This window comes from Syngnathoides biaculeatus, chromosome 2, assembly GCF_019802595.1.
Source record: "Syngnathoides biaculeatus isolate LvHL_M chromosome 2, ASM1980259v1, whole genome shotgun sequence".
NCBI lineage: Eukaryota > Metazoa > Chordata > Actinopteri > Syngnathiformes > Syngnathidae > Syngnathoides > Syngnathoides biaculeatus.
The window spans coordinates 31923669-31945151 of NC_084641.1; the positions used below are offsets into that span (position 1 = coordinate 31923669).

At 43.1% G+C, this 21483-nt stretch overlaps 1 long non-coding RNA gene across 1 annotated transcript; it reads left to right on the forward strand.

Annotated features, from left to right (window-relative positions):
* The first annotated feature begins 1519 nt into the window (after positions 1-1519).
* Positions 1520-21365, forward strand: LOC133490671 (uncharacterized). Its single transcript, XR_009792260.1, has 3 exons — positions 1520-1773; positions 1895-1956; positions 21291-21365. It is a non-coding gene; the product is annotated as an uncharacterized LOC133490671 (long non-coding RNA).
* Positions 21366-21483: the final 118 nt, after the last annotated feature.

Consider the following 21483-nt stretch of genomic DNA (forward strand, 5'->3'; position numbering starts at 1 on the left):
GCATGTGGCAGTATTGAGATGACCTTCAGAGAGTTCCAGACGTCACGTGACTGACGACTGATTGGCTCGCTAATCGTAGTCTTACACATAGATTACCCATATAGTTTTCAACCATGTTGGCCGCCAGAAGGCTACCCCCTGTCTCATTGTGCTATCTGCCATTGTCACATTCTTCTTTTCCTTTCGGCTTGTCCCGTTAGGGGTTGCCACAGCGTGTCATCTCTGATTAATGCATATTTGTTTTACATCGGATGCCCTTCTTGACGCAACCCCTTTGCATTTTAGCCAGGGAGAGAATCTTAAAGCAGCTGGTATTCCCAGGCGGTCTCCCATCCAAGTACTAACCAGGGCCAAACCCGCTGAACTTCCAAGATCTGATGAGATCGGGCATTCTCAGTGTAGATGGTAATGATGTGAATCAAGTGATTAGCTTCTGTCTGTCATTGACATACTCATCCAAAATCTGTCCATCCAGTTTAGCCTGGAGAGGATTTTTTACCATCTAAGTAAGATTTGCCATCTAAAATAATTCTAAGATTAAGAATCAGAAAGTCAGCAAATATACTATACACATCTTCCTCCTTGTCCAGGGCAAAGTTTTGTGTATAGCTTTCTGAGAAGAAGACCCTTCCTGTCCATTACATGGTGGCAATAATGTGCCATCTAAAAATGAAGTATTACTTACAGCTGAATGATGTCATGTTCCACAAAAAAAACACACCCCCCCACCAAAAAAAAAAGAAAAAATGCTTGGTTCTGATGGATGCCCGAGACTGGTGATGCAGACATCTGTGTTCCTACAGCACCATTATTGTCAGAATGGAGTTATGTTACATTCAATAAAATGATGTTCTGATAAATTAATCACATGCAACATGTTGACATGATCAAGTTGTCTTTTGTCTGACATCACAGCTTGAGAGGGAACCCTTCTTTACATAGAGGGTTTGTACAGGTGTTAAGTCATTCCATGGTCAGTGACCACATCCATTGTAAATAATGAGATAGACTCATTTACAATTTTTTTTTATAACATGGGCTCAATAAGTAGCTCTGCGTCGAATCAGTCAATCTCGTACACTAGAGAATCATGAGGTGACCTCTGACTCATTTACGTGGGATAGGATCAGCCTCTTAAAATAGAGTCATAATATATTTTTGCTGAAAATAACTTAGTCAATTTTCTTCTTTTGAAAATGTATTTTAATCTAGTGTGTTTCCATATTAAATCATTATTATCTGTAAAAGCAATGTTAAATATATAATGTTACAATTTTTTTACCCTCATGTAACTGGGAAAAAACACATGGCCCATTAGAAATAATAAAACCTGGCAACAATAAAAAAACGTGGACTCACACTTTGGAGATATGATGATGAAATGGTGACGAGATGGTGGGACAATGCCGCCTAACCTTATGACCAAATGGAGTTTGCTTTGCAGCATTTTTTTGTTGTTGATTTAGCTATATTGCACTGAGCAGCCTGGGGGTTCGTTTCCGGGTCCCGAACTGATGACAACAAATCGAGTAGGCTCCGACCTGCATGACCGTTCAATAACTAAATCCTGCTGAATTTGGACCAAACACTGTGAATACTTGACGTGGGACGCCCCTGGTGACGAATTCAGTGGACTAAAATCATCATCTCTATAAGTACGCAAATTGGACCCGTATTCGTTCGCGTTGAAGCTACGTGCCCTAGCCTAACCTATCTCGGAAACATCAAGTAACGTATGTCATCAAATATTTACTGAGGAGGTAAACATCAATCGTGAGTACTTACACGACCTGCAAAACCTCTGTTTCGTATACGAGGACCGTAAGTACTTAGTAAGTAGTTGGGTGAGTGGAAACGTTAATTTAAAATTGCTTATATGCCCGGACCACCTTAGGGTAGCTGGCAGACAACGAGTCGCGTTTGCGATCAAACCGTGCTGTTGAAGAAACATCGAACGTGAGTAACTTTATAACGTGTATGACCTAAACAACGTGTAACACGAGGGTTGTGAGGACTTATAGGAAAAAGTCTTATGTTAGTACCCAAATACAAGCCCTATCATTTGCGTTGAAGCCGCTCGTCCCAAGTTAGCCTAGCCTAGCGCGCTACAACCTGACCTAATCCCTTACATCCACACATCCTCTGAATCGTCATATCCATTATATTTTCACACAGGTAGTATGTTATTTGTGGACCTGATGTGCTGACTGTGTTTATTTGATAGTTTTATCTGACTTTAACTTTAACAAAGATGAGGTAGTAAGTAAATTGTGTTTCTTATGTGTTGACTTTGTATATTTGATGGCTTTTATCTGACTTTAACTTTAACATAGGTTAGGTAGTGTGTGAATTGTGTATTTTATATGCTGACTTTGTTTATTTGATTGCTTGTTTTGACTATATGCAGCCCGAAGGGGTGCACAATTCCTGTGTGTCCTGTAGGCCGGTCCCAAGCCTGGATAAATGCAGAGGGTTGCGGTAGGAAGGGCACCCGGCATAAAACTGTGCCAAAGATATATGAGCATTCATTAAACGACTTCCATCACGGATAGGAAGAGGAATGAAGATTAGCCGGAGTAAACGAGAATTTATGTGCATGAATGTGAGGGGCGCAGGAGGAAGAGTGAAGCTACAGGGAAAAGAGATAGCGAGGGTGGATGACTTCAAATACTTGTAGTCAACAATACAGAGTAATGGTGAGTGTGGTAAGGGAGTGAAGAAACGGGTCCAAGCTGGATGGAACAGTTGGCGGAAGGTGTCTGCTGTTCTATGTGACTGAAGAGTCTCCACTACGATGAAGGGCAAAGTTTATAAAACAGTGGTGAGGTCGGCCATGATGTACAGATTAGAGACGGTGGCACTGAAGAGGCAACAGGAAGCAGAACTGGAGGTGGCAGAAACGAAGATGCTGAGGTTCTCGCTTGGAGTGAACAGGTTGGATAGGATTAGAAATTAGCTCATAAGAGGGACACCAAAAGTTGGATGTTTTGGAGACAAGGTTCGAGAGAGCAGATTTCGATGGTTTGGACATGTTCAGAGATGAGAGTGTGAGTATATTGGTAGAAAGGTGCTGAGGATAAAACTGCCAGGCAAAAGAGTGAGAGGAAGATCCACGAGATAGGCTTAGATGGAAAAAGGGACAAGCCGAAAGGAAAAGAAGAAGCACTGAGCACTGTGTGGCTTTGTAAAAAAAGAAAGCATTCTAGCAGCCCTGGGAACGTCTTTAAAAGATCACTCTGCAGTAACAATGACTTGACACAGGTATGCTACTGATGCTGAAAATACAAGCTTTCAATTTTACACACACACACACACACACACACACACCACACACACACACACACACACACACACACACACACACACACACACATATATATATATATACATTTTCTTCACCGCTTAGCCTCACGACGGCTGCCGGGAGTGTGCTGGAGCCCATCCCAACTGTCAATGGGCAGGAGGCAGGGTACACACTGAACTGGTTGCCAGCCAATCACAGTGCACACACAGTGAAGAAAATAAGTATTTGAACTCCCTGCTATATTACAAGTCCTCCCAATTAGAAATCAAAGAGGGGTCTGAAATTTTCATTGTAGCTGCATGTCCACTGTGAGAGAGATCTAAAAAGAAAAATCCAGAAATCACAATGTATTATTTTTTAACAATTCATTCGTGTGATATAGCTGCAAGTAAGTATTTGAACACATTGCCGCCTTTAAAAGTTCACCTCCACTCCATATATTATCCTGAATCAGATGCTCCTGTGTGAGGTCGTTAGCTCCATAAAGACACCTGTCCACCCCATACAATCAGTAAGACTCAAACTTGTAACATGGCCAAGACCAAAGAGCTGTCCAAAAACACCAGAGACAAAATTGTATAACTCTACACGGCAGAAAAGGGCTACGGAGAAATTGCTAAGCAGCTTGGCGAAATATGGTGCACTGCTGGATCAATCTTTAGAAAATGGTAGAAGCTCAACATGACAGTCAATCTCAATCAGAGTAGAGCCCCATGCGAGATATCACCTCGTGGGGTCTTAATGATCCTTAGAAATGTGAGGAATCAGCCCAGGATGACACGACAGGACTTGGTCAATGACCTGAAAGGAGCTGGGAACACCGTTTCCAAGATGACTGTTGGTAATACAATAAGCCGTCATGGTTTGAAATCATGCATGGCATGGAAGGTTCCCCTGCTTAAACCAGCACATGTCAAGGCCCGTCTTAAGTTTGACAGTGACCGTTTGGATGATTCAGAGGAGTCATGGGAGAAGGTTTTGTGGTCAGATGAGACCAAAATGGAACTTTTTGGTCATAATTTCACTAAACCACTGTTTTGAGGAAGACGAATGATGAGTTCTATCCCAAGAACACCATCCCGACTGTGAAGCGTTGGGGTCGTAGCATCATGGTTTGGGGTGTTTTTCTGCACATGGAACAGGACGACTGCACTGTATGAAGGAGAGGATTACCGTGGCCATGTATTGTGAGATTTTGGGGAACAACCTCTTTCCCTCAGTCAGAGCATTGAAGATGGGCCGTGGCTGGATCTTTCAACATGACAATGACCCGAAGCACACACCCAGGAAAACCAAGAAGTAGCTCTGTAAGAAGCATATCAAGGTTCTGGCATGGCCAAGCCAGTCTCCAGACCTAAACCCAATAGAAAATCTTAGGAGCGAGTTGAAACTCCGTGTTTCTTAATGACAGCCCAGAAACCTGTCTGATCTAGAGAAGATCTGTGTGGAGAAGTGGGCCAAAATCCCTCTTGCACTGTGTGCAAACCTGTGAACAACTACAGGAAATGTTGGACTTCTGTAACTGCAAACAAAGGCTACTGTACCAAATATTATCATTAGTTTTCTCAGGTATTTAAATATTTATATGCAGCTGTATCACACAAATAAAAATCACACATTGTTTAAATTAATAAATAAATTTCAGACCCCTTCATGATTTCCAAGTGGGAGAACTTGCAATATAGCAGGGTGTTCAAAAACTTATTTTCTTCACTGTAGAGACAAACAGGCACACTCACACTCACACCTAGGGGCAATTTAGAGTGTCCAATTTATGTTGCATGTTTTTGGAATGTGGGAGGAAATCGGAGTGCCTGAAGGAAACACACGCAGGCACGGGGAGAAGATGCAAACTCCACACAGGTGGGTCCGGAATAGAACCCGGGACCTCAGAACTGTGGGGCCAAGACTTTACGCCCTGATAAACAAGCTGCTTATGGTGTCTGTTATCTCCTGCCTTGGGGATTTTACACATAGAACGCGCACACACACACTGCTACACACCTAACCTCATCACTCATCCAGGCAATGGTGCAGAGCAATTCAGGAAGACATCCATTTCAATCTAAAATAATAATCTTTGTGGCTAGAATAAATTATGGCGCCAACTCTAGCTGTGTTAGCACCAAGCTAATGATGCACGTCCAGGTTATGTTCTTCATGGACCAACAGATTAATTTTACTTGGACCGTCTTGCTCTTCTGACGATGAATCAAAAGTACTTGTCTTTATTCTCGGACCCTATGCAAGCTGACACAAGATGTTTTGGGCACTTGGGGTCAAAAGTCAGACCAGGTAAAAAAATCCATGTTTTGTTTAGATTAAAACTGCCACCTTCCTTTCATGATAAAAACAAAGATGTGCCAGCCAGTCAAAAATAACTTAACAAGAGTCTATGTTTACTGTATCTCTTGCTAAGATGTAAAAATACAATACAGTACATGCAATATATGCCATGTTTGACAATAATACTTACCTTCTTGTTCTTCTTTTTTTTTTTCTTTTCAGCTTGTCCCGTTAGGGGTCGCCACAGCCATGTCATTTTTTCCATCGAAGCCTGTCTTGTGCATCTTCCTCTCTAACACCAACTGCCCTCATGTCTTCCCTCATAACGTCCATCAACCTTCTCTTTGGTTTTCCTCTCTATCTTTTTCTGTCAGCTCCATCCTCAGCACCCTTCTACCAATATACCATAATTTCCGGCCAATAAACCACAACTTTTTTCACACACTTTCAACTTTGCGGTTTATGCGGTGAAGTGGCTATTTTGTGCCTTTTTTCTAATGGCTGCAAGGGGGCACTCAATGGGAAAACGTAAGCATGAGACCGGTGGAATATGTGTGCTGAGGCAGTGTTTTTTACCATTCCAGTCCTCTGAGCGCAGCGCTAGCGTGTTACTGCTGTGTCTTAGTGATTTTTACTGTTTAAAAAAAAAAAAAAAAAAACTGTTAGCACGGCGCTAGCATTAGCACAGCAACGGTAGCATTAAACTCTCAGTGTACCGTATTTCTTTGTAAATATCTTGTGTTTCAATGTGGGCACTTGTGTCTTTTACACAGCTGCAGCGTATGTATGGAAGAAATGGTACTTCCTTTACAGATGTACTGGGTGAGGTTTATAACCAGGTGCGCTCTGAAGGCCAGGAATTATGGTACTCACTCTCTCGCCTTTGGACATGTCCAAACCATCGAAGTCTCCTCACTTGAACCTTGTCTCAAAAACATCCAACTTTGGCTGTCCCTCTAATGTGCTTGTTTCTAATCCTATCCAACCTGTTCACTCCAAGCGAGAACCTCAGCATCTTCATTTCTGCCACCTCCAGTTTTGCTTCCTGTTGCCTCTTCAGTGCCACCGTCTCTAATCCGTACATCATGGCCGGCCTCACCACTGTTTTGTAAACTTTGCCCTTCATCCTAGCGGAGACTCTTCTGTCACATAAACATCAGACACCTTCCGCCAACTGCTCCATCCCGCTTGGACCCATTTCTTTACTTCCTTACCACACTCACCATTGCTCTGTATTGTTGACTACAAGTATTTGAAGTCATCCACCCACGCTATCTCTTCTCCCTGAAGCTTCATTCTTCTCCCTCTGCCCCTCTCATTCATGCATATATATTCTGTTTTACTTCAGCTGATCTTCATTCCTTTCCTTTCCAGTGCGTGCCTCCATCTTTCTAATTGTTCCTCCACCTGCTCCCTGCTGATCACAATATCATTTGCGAACATTATAGTCCAAGGGGATTCCAGTCTAACCTCATCTGTCAGCCTGTCCATTACTACCGCAAACAGGAAGGGACTAAGAGCGGATCCGTGATGCAGTCCCACCTCCACATTAAATTCTTCTGACACACCTACAGCACATCTCACCGCTGTTCTGCTGCCCTCATACGTAAAAATAATACATCCATCCATTTTCTTTGCCGCTTATCCTCACGAGGGTCGCAGGGAGTGCTGGAGCCTCTCCCAGCTGTCAACGGGCAGGAGGCGGGGTACACCCTGAACTGGTTGCCAGCCAATCGCAGGGCACATAGAAACAGACAACAGCCTCACTCACAATCACACCTCGGAGCAATTTAGAGTGTCCAATTAATGCTGCATGTTTTTGGGATGTGGGAGGAAACCGGCGTGCCCGGAGGAAATCCACGCAGGCCCGGTGAGAACATGCCAACTCCACACAGGTGGGGCCGGGATCGAACCCGGGTCCTCAGAACTGTGAGGCCATCACTTTACCAACTGATCCACTGTGCTGCCCCATAATAATAATATTGCCAATATTTATCATTTCAAATGGACCTGAGGATAAACAAAGTGTTGAGGATCTCAATCCCTGAAATCCGCAAGTACCATCATGACTGGCACAAACAACTTCTGAATTATTAATTCTCTCCTTTTATTTCTTACCAATGTCCTCTCTTTGTATTGTTATAATAAAATACATTATAGTAGCCACACCGACCACAGCAAATGGCCTCTTCCTCAACAATCACACCACGTCGTTTGTGGTTCAATTAAAAACAAAACAGAACAAAATCAAAAAATATTTATATCCATCCATTTTCTGACCCGCTTATCCTCACGAGGATCACAGGAGTGCTGGAGCCAATCCCTGCTGTCATCGGGCAGGAGGCGGGGTCAACCCTGAACTGGTTGCCAGTCAATCACAGGGCGCATGGAGAGAGACAACAGTCACACTCATAATCACACCTATCGGCAATTTAGAGTGTCCCTCAGAAATGTGAGGCCAACACTTTACAGCTGCTCCACCGTGCCGCCTATATACACACTGTTTATGTGGCACCTGAAAATGTTGTTTCCTGATAAGAACACCTGGGATGCTAGCAGTTTTTCCATTGCAGCGATTTCAGATACTGTATCTGCAAGGGCCAATCGCCAATCGATTCCTGATAGTCCAATTCCATCACTCAAACCCACATCACTGTGTGTAGCGGATTTAAAGTTGTCATTCATCATATATTGTGTGTTAAAACTGCATGACTTGACAGTAGAATATTATTATAATATATTAAAATATATCGCTAGCCATTTGAAAACTACATATTGTTAAATGAAGTAAAACTCTATGTTCCAGCTCCCCATGACCTTCAACAGGATAATCAATAGATAGGTTTCCAATTATGTCACCACCACACTTAGACCAATCGGATAAATTAACGATAGAAAAAAACTTCACACTTCACCTATCACCTGTGTTCTCTGACCTCTATGACACACAAGATGGCGTAATTGGAAACCTATCCATAGAAAAGGTGTGAAAATAAAGATAATTAGCTCAGGCTTTTCATGTGAACCTTGTGTATTCTCTCTGCGGTATTAAGTTAATTTCAATGCACTCAATTGCACATAGGTGTGAGTGTAGTGCATGAAGAGTCGATATGTGCTGTGTGATTGAATAGTGAGCATTTCCAGGTATCCATTGTCTGTTGTCTGAAGTTGGATGGGATCAGTCTTAACTTTCATAAGAAAACTGGACCATATTACATTGGTCTTCACATCATTAGACTGGCCTCCTATTATTCAAAAGAATAGAGTTCAAAATCTTACTCTTGGTCTACAAAGTGCTGAGTGGTCTTGGCCCAAATTAAATCCTGGACTAATTATTTCTAAATGAAGCCTCTTGAGTCCACAGGTCATCAAAGACAGGCTTATTGTGTGTTCCCAGACTTAGAACTATAAATGGTGAAGCAGTATTCAACTATTTTTGTCATCACCTGCGGAACAAATTCTCAAACGCCTGAGATCTGCTCAAACTGTCACATCTTTCAAATCAAGGCCTGAAAACCAGATGGTTTAGTGCTCTCCTCTTGGCATTTAATGCACTTTTAATACTTAAAGTATCTGTTATTATTTTGATTTTTTTAATTTTAGTTATTTACATTTAATTATTCTATAATTCATATTAAAGTCCTGTGAGGATTTAATTTTTTTTCATTATTTTTTGTTTTACCTTGAAAACCACTTTTGCCTCCATTGTGCTATACAAATAAATTTGCTTGTGAGCCAGAACAGGATAAAAAAGATCATTTTAATAATTTTAAACAGTGCTAGCATAATGAATATTACAGTATGCGCTGTATAATTATGTCTCATCAACTAGTCTCATTGTCATCATTCGTACATCAAGGCTGGCCTCACCACTGTTTTATCTACTTTGCCCTTCATCCAAGCAGAGACTCTTCTGTCACAACACCAGACACCTTCCGCCAGCTATTCCAACCTGCTTGGACCTGTTTCTTCACTTCCTTACCACACTCACAATTGCTCTGGACTGATGACCCCAAGTATTTGAAGTTCTCCACCCTTGCTCTTGTTTTGCCCTGGAGCCTCACCCTACCCCCTCCACCGCTAATCACATTCTAAATAACACCCTCGATTTCAAGTTTCAGCCTCATCACTAGATCTGACACTCTTTTCACCTCCAAGACATTTTTAGCTAACTCTTTCTTTAAAACAAAACCCTACTCTATTTCTCTTCCCATTGACACCACAGTCAAATAATTTATACCCTACCCCTAACCTTCTCGCCTTGCTGCCTTTCCACCAGCTCTCTTTGATGCACAATACAGCACCCTTCCTTCTAATCACGTCAACCAGCTTCGGAGATTTTCCCGTCATACCCCCAACGTTGAAAGTCCCCACATTCAGTTGTAGGCTCTGTGCTTTCCACTTCTTTTTCTGCCCAAGAACCCACTTTCCACCTCTCCTTTATCTTTCGCCTTCAACCTCCAGTCACTGAATTTCCGCCGGTGGTCAGTGTTCCCTAGATTTCTGAATGCAGCCAAAATCATACCAGGGGTCATCACAAACTGTGATCGGTCCATTTATGCAAAAAAAAAAAAAAAAAAAAAAAAAAGAAACTCTCTCTACAGTGGCCTGTGGGTGAATACATTCACCAAAGAAATTGGGGAAAAAAGGGTTGAGAAAACCATTCAGGTCTTATGTGTTCTTGAAGCACTGTTAGATTTATTTAGAGTCAGAAGCATGATAAGCCATTACTGGTGCTCACTTGGGTGAATCTGGTCCCCCGACATCTTTCAAAATCAACAAACTTTTTTCTGAAGGTGAGGTTCATCATGTAAGAGCTGCGTTTCAAGTTTGAATGAAATCAAATCGTGTTTAGGGTTTCCTCACAGAGATCGAATTTTTAGAAATTAGTCGGATTTTGGTAAAGAATAGTCGATTAGCAATGCGGCCATTTTCCGGAAAAAAATTTCTAAGCTATCGTCGAGCGGCGTCGAGAATATCAGGACATTCCCCGGAACGTTCAGAAGCACTCATGAAATCCTTGAGCAGGTTGACCTCTGAGCCCTAGTTGGTGTTTACCTCTCAGTTAACGCAAAGTCATTGAACTGTCAACATGGCTGCTGCGAAACAGAAAGACCCGCGGTACTTTTTGCTTGGGACCGTCCCAACCGCGGATGATAAAGGCATCAAGCAGCCAAACTTCCTTCCAGAAAAGAGATTCTTCTGTTATTCATTGCTGCAAAAGAGGAATTCCAAAGACAAGACGTCGCCAAGCCTATCAGGGAAGCCGCAAAATCAGTCGTTCAGAAAGTCGTGAATTTTTACCAGAAAGCGAGGATACCAACAGTTGCGGAAAACAAGATGTCGGAGAAGGTTGATTCGTTATACGCTGATATGCAAGAGCTGATGAAAATTCCGAAAGATCAATGATTGTCATGAAGACCGCTTAAACGCATTGAAGATTTCAAATCCGGGTTGTAGGAGACGTTTCCATTCTGGCCACGTGATGTCTTCGATCATATTTCGAATGAAGAAGACCGCCTGTTCCTGAAAAACATGATGGAGACCAGGACGAACGTGATGGGAGGCATTGATTCAAACTTGGCCAAAACCGAGAAGAAAGTCGCGGAGCATATCAAACAAAACACCATGCGCATTGAGAGAGAACGGCAACGACAGCTTGAGACAGAAGTGAATAAGGAACTGGTCGAAGACCCGGATGAGTCATCCGAAACAGATGATTCAGATGAATTCGCTCCATCAACATCCACTAGACTCCCCCATAGAAGACTGAAGAAGACTGGCTCATATATACACGTCCCATTTGATGTACTGAAATCACCGAAATTAGTTTCAACGGCAATGAGGAACAATATTTCTCCTACTGCGCTAGCGGCAACCGTAGAATCTCTCATCAGCCCATGTGATGGCACTACATCTGCAGTAAACTTGAACCCAGTGTAATCCTACCGGTACCGGAACGACGCGGCCGCCAACATTGCTGAGAGAATCCAGATGGACTGGGTTCCTCCCCGACCAGAGGCAATTCACTAGGATGGCAAACTAATGGAGACGTTACCTGATAAATACGCAAAGTATGATTGTCTTCCCGTGTTGATTTGGGCGTGGGTGGAATCAAATTGCTTGGTGTTCCTGCCCTTCCTGTGAAGTCTTCGGAAAGAGCTGGAGATCTTCTTTCTAAAGCTACGCTTGATCTAGCGGAGAAGTGGAACTGTAGTGGCAATATTTCAGCTATGGTATTTGATACCACGAGTGCTAATATGGGACATCTCACAGCTGCCTCCATTTGCATCCAGGAAAACCTCGGGAAAGCTCCGTTGTAGTGCGCCTGTCGAAGACATGTGGGTGAAATCTTACTGACAAAGGCTTGGGATGCTCTAGGTGTGGAAGTATCGAAAAGCAAAGACGTGTCAGTGTTTACGAAATTCAGGGACAGGTACTCCGAACTTGATTTGACTGCTGAGCTGACGAGAGACAGCAGTTCGGATCCTTTTATGCTGGAGCAGCGACATCATGTAATTGAACTTCTGACAACCATCAAGACAGGCACTGGTGACCCCAACTCAGCTACTGTGAACTTGTTACTGCGAGGCGACTACCGAGAAATGCTAGACTTGGTTTTAATTTACCTAGGAGAGGACAATACATCCAACTTTCAGAAACCCGATGCGACACACAAAGCTCGCTGGATGGCGAAACTTTTGTATGCGATCAAAATGATTCTTTTAAGAAATTCTGTCGCCGATTTGAAGGATAGACTCCTTATCAAAGTCTGTCATGGATAAAGTAGCAAGATTTGTGACTTTTGTGACGCACATTTATGTGCCGTGGTGGTTCATGTGTCCAATTAGCTCGGAAGCACCGATGAATGATTTACAATTGGCTAAAAATTTGACAAAATTTGAGAATATTGATCCAGTGATAGCTAAAGCCGTTTTGAAGGGGTTCATGAATCACTACTGGGACTTGGTGCCAGAAATGATTCCGCTTAGTCTTTTCAGTGACAGTCTCGACAAGACAGAGAAACGTAAAATAGCGGAAACAATTATGTCATTTCCAAAGAAACCACATTACGAGTCGGCACAGGACTGGTTACGGGAAACCAAATTTTCCCCCGTTTTGACCCTGAACATACAAAGTTGAAAGATTTGTGTTCATGCGATTCGTGGAAATTGTTTGAATTACTCAAGATAGACACTGATTTTCTTCATGAAGATCCTGAACAATGGCAGTCAATGGAAAACTACCGAAAACATCAATCTGTCGTCCGAAACCTGAGGGCGACTAACGACAGTGCCAAGAGAGGTGTAAAACTAGCTGCCGAATTTCTAAAATCCGCTTAAATAGAAAAAAAATACCAAAATATTTTGCAAGTTGTGGAAAATGACAGGAAAGCTGTACCAAACAAACAGAAGAAAATGAAAACCGAAATTGAAAATTGGTATTTGCATTTGTAGACTGTAGACAAACTGAGAAAAATGTAACATTTTACTATTGCAGCGTTCTGTAGGTACATTTCAGGATGTATGTTTTAAATGATGGATGTTCATTTGAATGAATATTTGAATATACTTTCCTTTTGGCTATTATTTTATGAAATCATGGATACTTTATTGCTTGCAGTCCACTGATGCGAGTAGAAATGTAGGCTTTAACGTGTCAATTTGACTGATGCTATGTTGAGATTTCCATCGCGATGAGGAACCCCTAAACATTGAAATATTTCATCCGAATTTCACCATTTTACTTTTAATATCAAGCCTCACGCTAGAAAAAAAGTTCAGTTCAAATGACTCAAGTTTTCAAAATCAAGGGGGCTCACTCGGCCTGAAATAATGCAAGTGCACCTTATAGATCAAGACATTAAAAATACACAAACACAATATGTGAGCAATCAAGGCCCTGGTTGTTTAAATCTGATGTCAGCGTAAATGCATATTTGCCGTTGAAATGGAATTATTCTTCTTCCTATTGATTAGCTGGGTGACTCATAATTAAAGCGGATCTGGGCTCAGGGCTACTGCGGCATGTATGACAGAGTGTGATGAATGTTTAAGTCCCCAACGTCAGGATCCTTCCAATCAACACTATCGCAACCTCGCCGCAAACCGCTCCATGGCAATGAAAAACCCTATTAATTGTGTTTGCGTGTGCATGCGCGTATATGTGTGTGTTAGAAAGTGAGAGTTGCATCAATCCATATCAATGAGGGCCAACACCACGTTTTGATAATGTGAATGAAAAAGTGTGACATTCTTTTTCAGTCACTTTGCCAGAGTCATATGTTTATGTTTTTTTTTAAATCTCATCCCTCCATTATTATTTGTAGCATTGCCACACTATTCTATATTGTCTCAAAGTTCATGTTAAAAATTCAGAATCTGGTATCTATCTATCTATCTATCTATCTATCTATCTATCTATCTATCTATCTATCTATCTATCTATCTATCTATCTATCTATCTATCTGTGTGTGTGCGCGAGCGTGTGCGTGTGTGTGTTTGTGTGCGCGCGCGAGTGCGTGTGTGTATGTGACTAGTGGACTTATACATTGTGTAGTTTTAAAGACCACGTTGTGACACAGGATTCGTTACGGAGGCAATCTCCATTTATTTGACACAACTGCCGTGAACAAGGCAAAATAGACACTTTGTAGTTTCTGTAGCATCAAGCTAGGACCAAAACATACATCGTCAAAAAGAGCCATATCCGACATATTAATGAACATACGAGTTCGGCATTAAATATGGATCCTCTATGCCAAGCGTCTGTCATTTTTCCATGCAGCTCTGTTTATTATCACCTTCTAAATGTTTAACAGTATCGTACAAAACTCTGGGCGTCGTGCTATAAGGCATATTTTCGTGTGGTCTCAACGGACTTAGTATTGAACAATGCTTTGCTTGACCAGCGATATGCCCAGTAACGTGATTTCGGTGACGGAGGTGCATGAACTCTCTACGTGGGTGTTCAAGGGTGGTACTTAATTGCAATGTTCCACTCGGGGTTAATATGCCAGGCAACTATTTATAAATTTGGTATGATTATAAACATGAACTTCTTCTTCTTCTTCTTTTCCTTTCGGCTTTTCCCGTTAGGGGTCGCCACAGCGTGTCATCTTTTGCCATCTTAGCCTATCTCCTGCATCTTCCTCTCTAACCCCAAATGCCCTCATGTCTTTCCTCACCACATCCATAAACCTTCTCTTTGGTCTTCCTCTCGCTCTTTTACCTGGCAGCTCCATCCTCAGCATCCTTCTACCAATATACTCACTCTCTCACCTCTGAACATGTCCAAACCATCGAAGTCTGCTCTCTCGAATCTTGTCTCCAAAACATCCAGCTTTGGCCGTCCCTCTAATGAGCTCATTTCTAATCCTAGCCAACCTGGTCACTCGAGCGAGGAGAACCTCAACATCTTCATTTCTGCCACCTCAGTTCAGCTTCCTGTTGTTTCTTCAGTGCCACCGTCTTAATCCGTACATCATGGCCGGCCTCACACTGTTTTGTAAACTTTGCCCTTCATCCTAGCAGACACTCTTCTGTCACATAACACACCAGACACCTTTCGCCAGCTGTTCCAACCTGCTTGGACCCGTTTCTTCACTTCCTGACCACACTCTCCATTGCTCTGTATTGTTGACCCCAAGTATTGAAGTCGTCCACCCTCGCTATCTCTTCCTCCCTGTAGCCTCACTCTTCCCCCTCCACTTTACTCATTCACGCACATATATTCTGTTTTACTTCGGCTAATCTTCATTCCTTTCCTTTCCAGTGCATGTCTCCATCTTTCTAATTGTTCCTCTGCATGCTCCCTGCTTTCACTGCATATCACAATATCATCTGCGAACATCATGGTCCAAGGGGATTCCAGTCTACCTCATCTGTCAGCCTATCCATTACCACTGCAAACAGGAAGGGCTCAGAGCTGATCCCTGATGCAGTCCCACCTCCACCTTAAATTCCTCTGTCACACCTAAGGCACACCTCACCATTGTTCTGCTGCCATCAAACATGTCCTGTACTATTTTAACATACTTCTCTGCCACACCAGACTTACGCATGCAGTATCACAGTTCCTCTCTTGGTACTCTGTCATAGGCTTTCTCTAGATCCACAAAGACACAATGTAGCTCCTTCTGACCTTCTCTGTACTTTTCTACGAGCATCCTCAAGGCAAATAATGCATCTGTGGTACTCTTTCTAGGCATGAAACCATACTGTTGCTCGCAGATACTTACTTCTGTCCCGAGTCTATCCTCCACTACTCTTTCCCATAACTTCATTGTGTGGCTCATCAACGTTATTCCTCCATAATTCACACAGCTCTGAACTGCCTTTGTTCTAAAAATGGGAACTAGTACATTTTTCCTCCATTCTTCAAGGCATCTTCTTGCCCGCTAGTATTTTGTAGAATAAGTTGGTCAAAAACTCCACAGTCATCTCTCCAAATTGCTTCCATACCTCTACCGGTATGTCATCAGGACCAACTGCCTTTCCATTTTTCATCCTTTGTAGTGCCTTTCTGACTTCCCCCTTAGTAATCATTTCCACTTCCTGGTCCTTCACTCTGCCTCTTCAACTCTTCCTTCTCTCTCATTTTCTTCATTCATCACTTTCTCAAAGTATTCTTTCCATCTATTTAGCACACTACTACCAGACCGCACCAGTCAACCATTTCCATCCATCTCTATCCTTAATCACCCTGACCTGCTGCACATCCTTCCCATCTCTATCTCTCTGTCTGGCCAACCTGTAGAGATCCTTTTCTCCTTCTTTTGTGTCCAACCTGGTGTACATGTCTTCAATGCCTCTTGTTTAGCCTTTGCCACCTCTACCTTTGCCCTACGTCGCATCTCGATGTACTCCTTTCGCCTCTCCTCCTCGGTCCTCTCAGTATCCCACTTCTTCTTCGCTAATCTCTTTCTTGTGACTCCCTGTATTTTGGGTTCCACCACCAAGTCTCCTTCTCTCCTCCCTTTCTACCAGATGACACACCAAGTACTCACCTGCCTGTCTCTCTGATCACCTTGGCTGTCGTCGTCCAGTCTTCCGGGAGCTTCGGTTGTCCATCGAGAGCCTGTCTCACCTCTTCCGGAAGGCCGCACAACATTCTTCCTTTCTCAGCTTCCACCACATGGTTCTTTGCTCTACCTTTGTCTTCTTAATCTTCCTACCCACCACCAGAATCATCCTACATACTACCATCCTATGCTGTCGAGCTACACTCTCCCTACTACCACTACTTTACAGTCAGTAACCTCCTTCAGATTACATCGTCTGCACAAAATATAATCTACCTGCGTGGTTCTACCTCCGCTCTTGTAGGTCACTATATGTTCCTCCCTCTTCTGGAAATAAGTGTTCACTACAGCCATCTCCATCCTTTTTGCAAAGTCCACCACCATCTGTCCCTCAAAGTTCCTTTCCTGGATGCCATACTTACCCATCACTTCTTCATCGCCCCTGTTTCCTTTACCAATATGTCCATTACAATCTGCACCAATCACAACTCTCTCGCTGTCTGGGATGCTCAGAACTACTTCATCTAGTTCCTTCCAGAATTTCTCTTTCAACTCTAGGTCACATCCTACCTGTGGTGCATAGCCGCTAACCACATTATACATAACACCCTCAATTTCAAATTTTAGTCTCATCACTCGATCTGATACTCTTTTCACCTCCAAGACATTCTTAGCCAGCTCTTCCTTTAAAATAACCCCTACTCCATTTCTCTTTCCCCATCTACTCCGTGGTTGAATAATTTAAACCCTGCTCCCAAACTTCTAGCCTTACTACCTTTCCACCTGCTCTCTTGGATGCACAGAATATCAACCTTTCTCCTAATCATCATGTCAACCAACTCCTGAGCTTTTCCTGTCATAGTCCCAACATTCAAAGTCCCTACACTCAGTTGTAGGGTCTGTGCATTCCTCTTTTTCTTCTGACGTTGGATCCGGTTTCCTCCTCATCTTTGTCTTCGACCCACAGTAGTTGAATTTCCACCAACGCCCTGCAGGTTAGCAGTGCCGGGGGCGCGCGTTGTTAACCCGGGCCGGCCACCGATCCGGTATGGGATTCTTTAGATGAACGCTCATATTTGTTTGGCACAGTTTTTTAGCGGATTGCCCTGCCCTTCCTGACGCAACCCTCTGCATTTATCCGGGCTTGGGACCGGCCTACAGATTGCACTGGTTTGTGCCCCCATAGGGCTGCATTTTATAAACATGAACTAAACATATCTATACTACTTTTGACTCAGTTAGATATCTTCTTCTTTTCCTTTCGGCTTGTCCCGTTAGGGGTCGCCACAGCGTGTCATCTTTTGCCATCTTAGCCTATCTCCTGCCATCTTCCTCTCTAACCCCAACTGCCCTCATGTCTTCCCTCACCACATCCATAAAAACCTTCTCTTTGGTCTTCCTCTCGCTCTTTTGCCTGGGAGCTCCATCCTCAGCATCCTTCTACCAATATACTCACTCTCTCGCCTCTGAACATGTCCAAACCATCGAAGTCTGCTCTCTCGAATCTTGTCTCCAAAACATCCAGCTTTGGCCGTCCCTCGAATGAGCTCATTTCTAATCCTATCCAACCTGGTCACTCCGAGCGAGAACCTCAACATCTTCATTTCTGCCACCTCCAGTTCAGCTTCCTGTTGTTTCTTCAGTGCCACCGTCTCTAATCCGTACATCATGGCCGGCCTCACCACTGTTTTGTAAACTTTGCCCTTCATCCTAGCAGACACTCTTCGTCACACAACTAACACACCAGACACCTTTCGCCAGCTGTTCCAACCTGCTTGGACCCGTTTCTCACTTCCTTACCACACTCACCATTGCTCTGGATTGTTGACCCCAAGTATTTGAAGTCATCCACCCTCGCTATCTCTTCTCCCTGTAGCCTCACTCTTCCCCTCCACTTTTCTCATTCACGCACATATATTCTGTTTTTTACTTCGGCTAATCTTCATTCCTCTCCTTTCCAGTGCATGTCTCCATCTTTCCAATTGTTCCTCTCTGCATGCTCCCTGCTTTCACTGCATATGACAATATCATCTGCGAACATCATGGTCCAAGGGGATTCCAGTCTAACCTCATCTGTCAGCCTATCCATTACCACTGCAAATAGGAAGGGGCTCAGAGCTGATCCCTGATGCAGTCCCACCTCCACCTTAAATTCCTCTGTCACACCTAAGGCACACCTCACCATTGTTCTGCTGCCATCATACATGTCCTGTACTATTTTAACATACTTCTCTGCCACACCAGACTTACGCATGCAGTACCACAGTTCCTCTCTTGGTACTCTGTCATAGGCTTTCTCTAGGTCCACAAAGACGCAATGTAGCTCCTTCTGACCTTCTCTGTACTTTTCCACGAGCATCCTCAAGGCAAATAATGCATCTGTGGTACTCTTTCTAGGCATGAAACCATACTGTTGCTCGCAGATACTTACTTCTGTCCTGAGTCTAGCCTCCACTACTCTTTCCCATAACTTCATTGTGTGGCTCATCAACTTTATTCCTCTATAGTTCCCACAGCTCTGAACATCCCCTTTGTTCTTAAAAATGGGAACTAGAACACTTTTCCTCCATTCTTCAGGCATCTTTTCGCCCGCTAGTATTCTGTTGAATAAGTTGGTCAGTTAGATATACTCATCATCAATTAGTGAAGCCTGGCACTACAACTGCACTTCAGGCTCATTCAAAATGTGAGAGTAGTCTTTTTCTGTTTTTGTTCGTAAAAAAAAAAAAAAAAAAAAAAGATCTCAGGCTTTCAGGTGCATGGTAAATGCTAAGATGCTAAAAGCCCAAACTGTAGGGAAAATCGACAAAGCAAGAACAATAAATGAAAAAAATCTAATCCAGAATCTTCAAGTAGCCATTGAAGCACATGATATCATTTAAAGGACAACAAGAGCCAAACATCAAATTAATGGAATCCCCCCCCCATACTGTATTGGAAATAATCTTCACTGTGGTTGTGTTTTCCGTTAAAAGTCAGATAGTGAGACACAATACAGTTTGGGTGCGGACAGCCGACCAAAATAGTTACAAAGTGCACTTAACAAAAAAAACATCAAAACATTATTATACACATCTGGCATCAGGCATGTCGCCTCAACTTCAGCCCTGGTAACTGCAGCGCAGCATGTAAAGAACCTGATGGCTCACATTATTATTTATTTACAACCCTAATTGTGGCACTGACAGCAACCTTAATCGGAACCGTGTAAACAACCCCGAGGACTGATCACTTGATTTTGATTATGATATAAAATCTGTAAAGCTGTTGAAATCCCCATTATTTGGGGTGGAGGGATCAGGAAAAATCATCAAATGAAAACATTATCAACATTTTCCTTCATTTTAAATGCATCTTAAAATATCATGAGCTAGATATTTAGGAAGGTCCTCACTTTCATGACGAGCCAGATCAGGATTGTGTGCCTGCTAGTGTTGTCCCAATCGGCCACTTGGGTACATAAAAGTTTTCTTCAGCTGTAGTGTTTATTAATCTTTCCCCCTGCAAAACAAAAACACTCTTGCTCTTCTCTACACATTCTGTATGCAGCTGAAAGTGTTTTTCTCAACATTTTTTAAAATGAGAATGTTTTTCTTTGGTGCAAGTCTCAGAAAGTGACATCCTCTCGGGGGATTTGTTGCACACTTCTAAAAAGACACAAGACCTCACAGGCCGACACACATCAGTGCGACGGAGCCGTCTGCTCCCCTGCTGTCGCCTCATTTGTTGCGGCATCAGGCACCTCTCTCAGAGGAGGCCTGGCTTTTTTGCTCTTGTCAGCAAACATCAGCTTTCCGCCATCCTCACTCATCCCGCTCCTCATTCTTTTCACTTCTCCTCAAATTCTTTCGTGGCCTGCCACACACCAGTCACCCCCTATTGCACATCGAGGCTGTCCCCCTCAATCCACGTCTTTTTCATACTTCAAGATGTTATTTTTTGATGTGTGCTTGGTATGTTAGTTAGCAGGATGCTGCAAAAACCACACGGCCGGTTTCTGCTAAACTTTGGGCTTGCGCATAGATCAAGGAAGAGCCCATTTAAACCACTGACTTTTCTGGCAGGTTGCCACCACCTTATAATTAAAATGGTACCATCCCATTTGCCCATTGACTTCTTTCAGGTTTCGGCACACTGAACCGGCACAAGCACAATCTCGTAACAATCTTATGACATTTTGTGCAGAGGCAGTGCAAAAGTCATAGAAGAGCCCATTAAATACATTACATACGCACACAAAACTCAAGCATGTGTGGAGGAGTCATAGCCAGATATAAAGGCATTTTTATCTCACTGACCATTACCTACCACTTCTTGTTGGTTTGTCTGTGCGGTGATGAACCTTATTCCCAACCAGTACTTGCCTTTTCCAATTGCTTCATGTCATTGTGTTGTTTCATTTGCTGTTGTTCTATATGTTCCTGTGTTTTGCACTTTAGGGCCACTGTAGTAATTCCCTCGCTGTTATCAATGGCAGCATAAGTTAACAAACATTTTGGTTCACTTCTGTGGCCTGAGAGTAATTACTCTTGCTGCGAAGATGAGAGAGCCCTCCCACTGCCCCTGACAGTGTTGTTGTCATCTACTGTGCCAGTTTAGTTGTCGTTTGACGTTCGTGCGTGACCTGCGTGTGGATTGAGTAGCCGTTTGGATTGTCGCGCCTTTGTTTTCAACAGAGCAGTTCAAGTGTGAAGGAGGGTCACGACGGAGCAGAACAGCATTTTCGCCGAAGGACTGATTTGCCAGGGGACGCATACCGGCAAGTGAAGTGAAATTTACTGCTTCATCAAGCTGTTTGGTTTTTGCTCTGTGGGCACTCACTACCATACGTGCCACGCACACACACAGACAGACAGACAGACACACGCA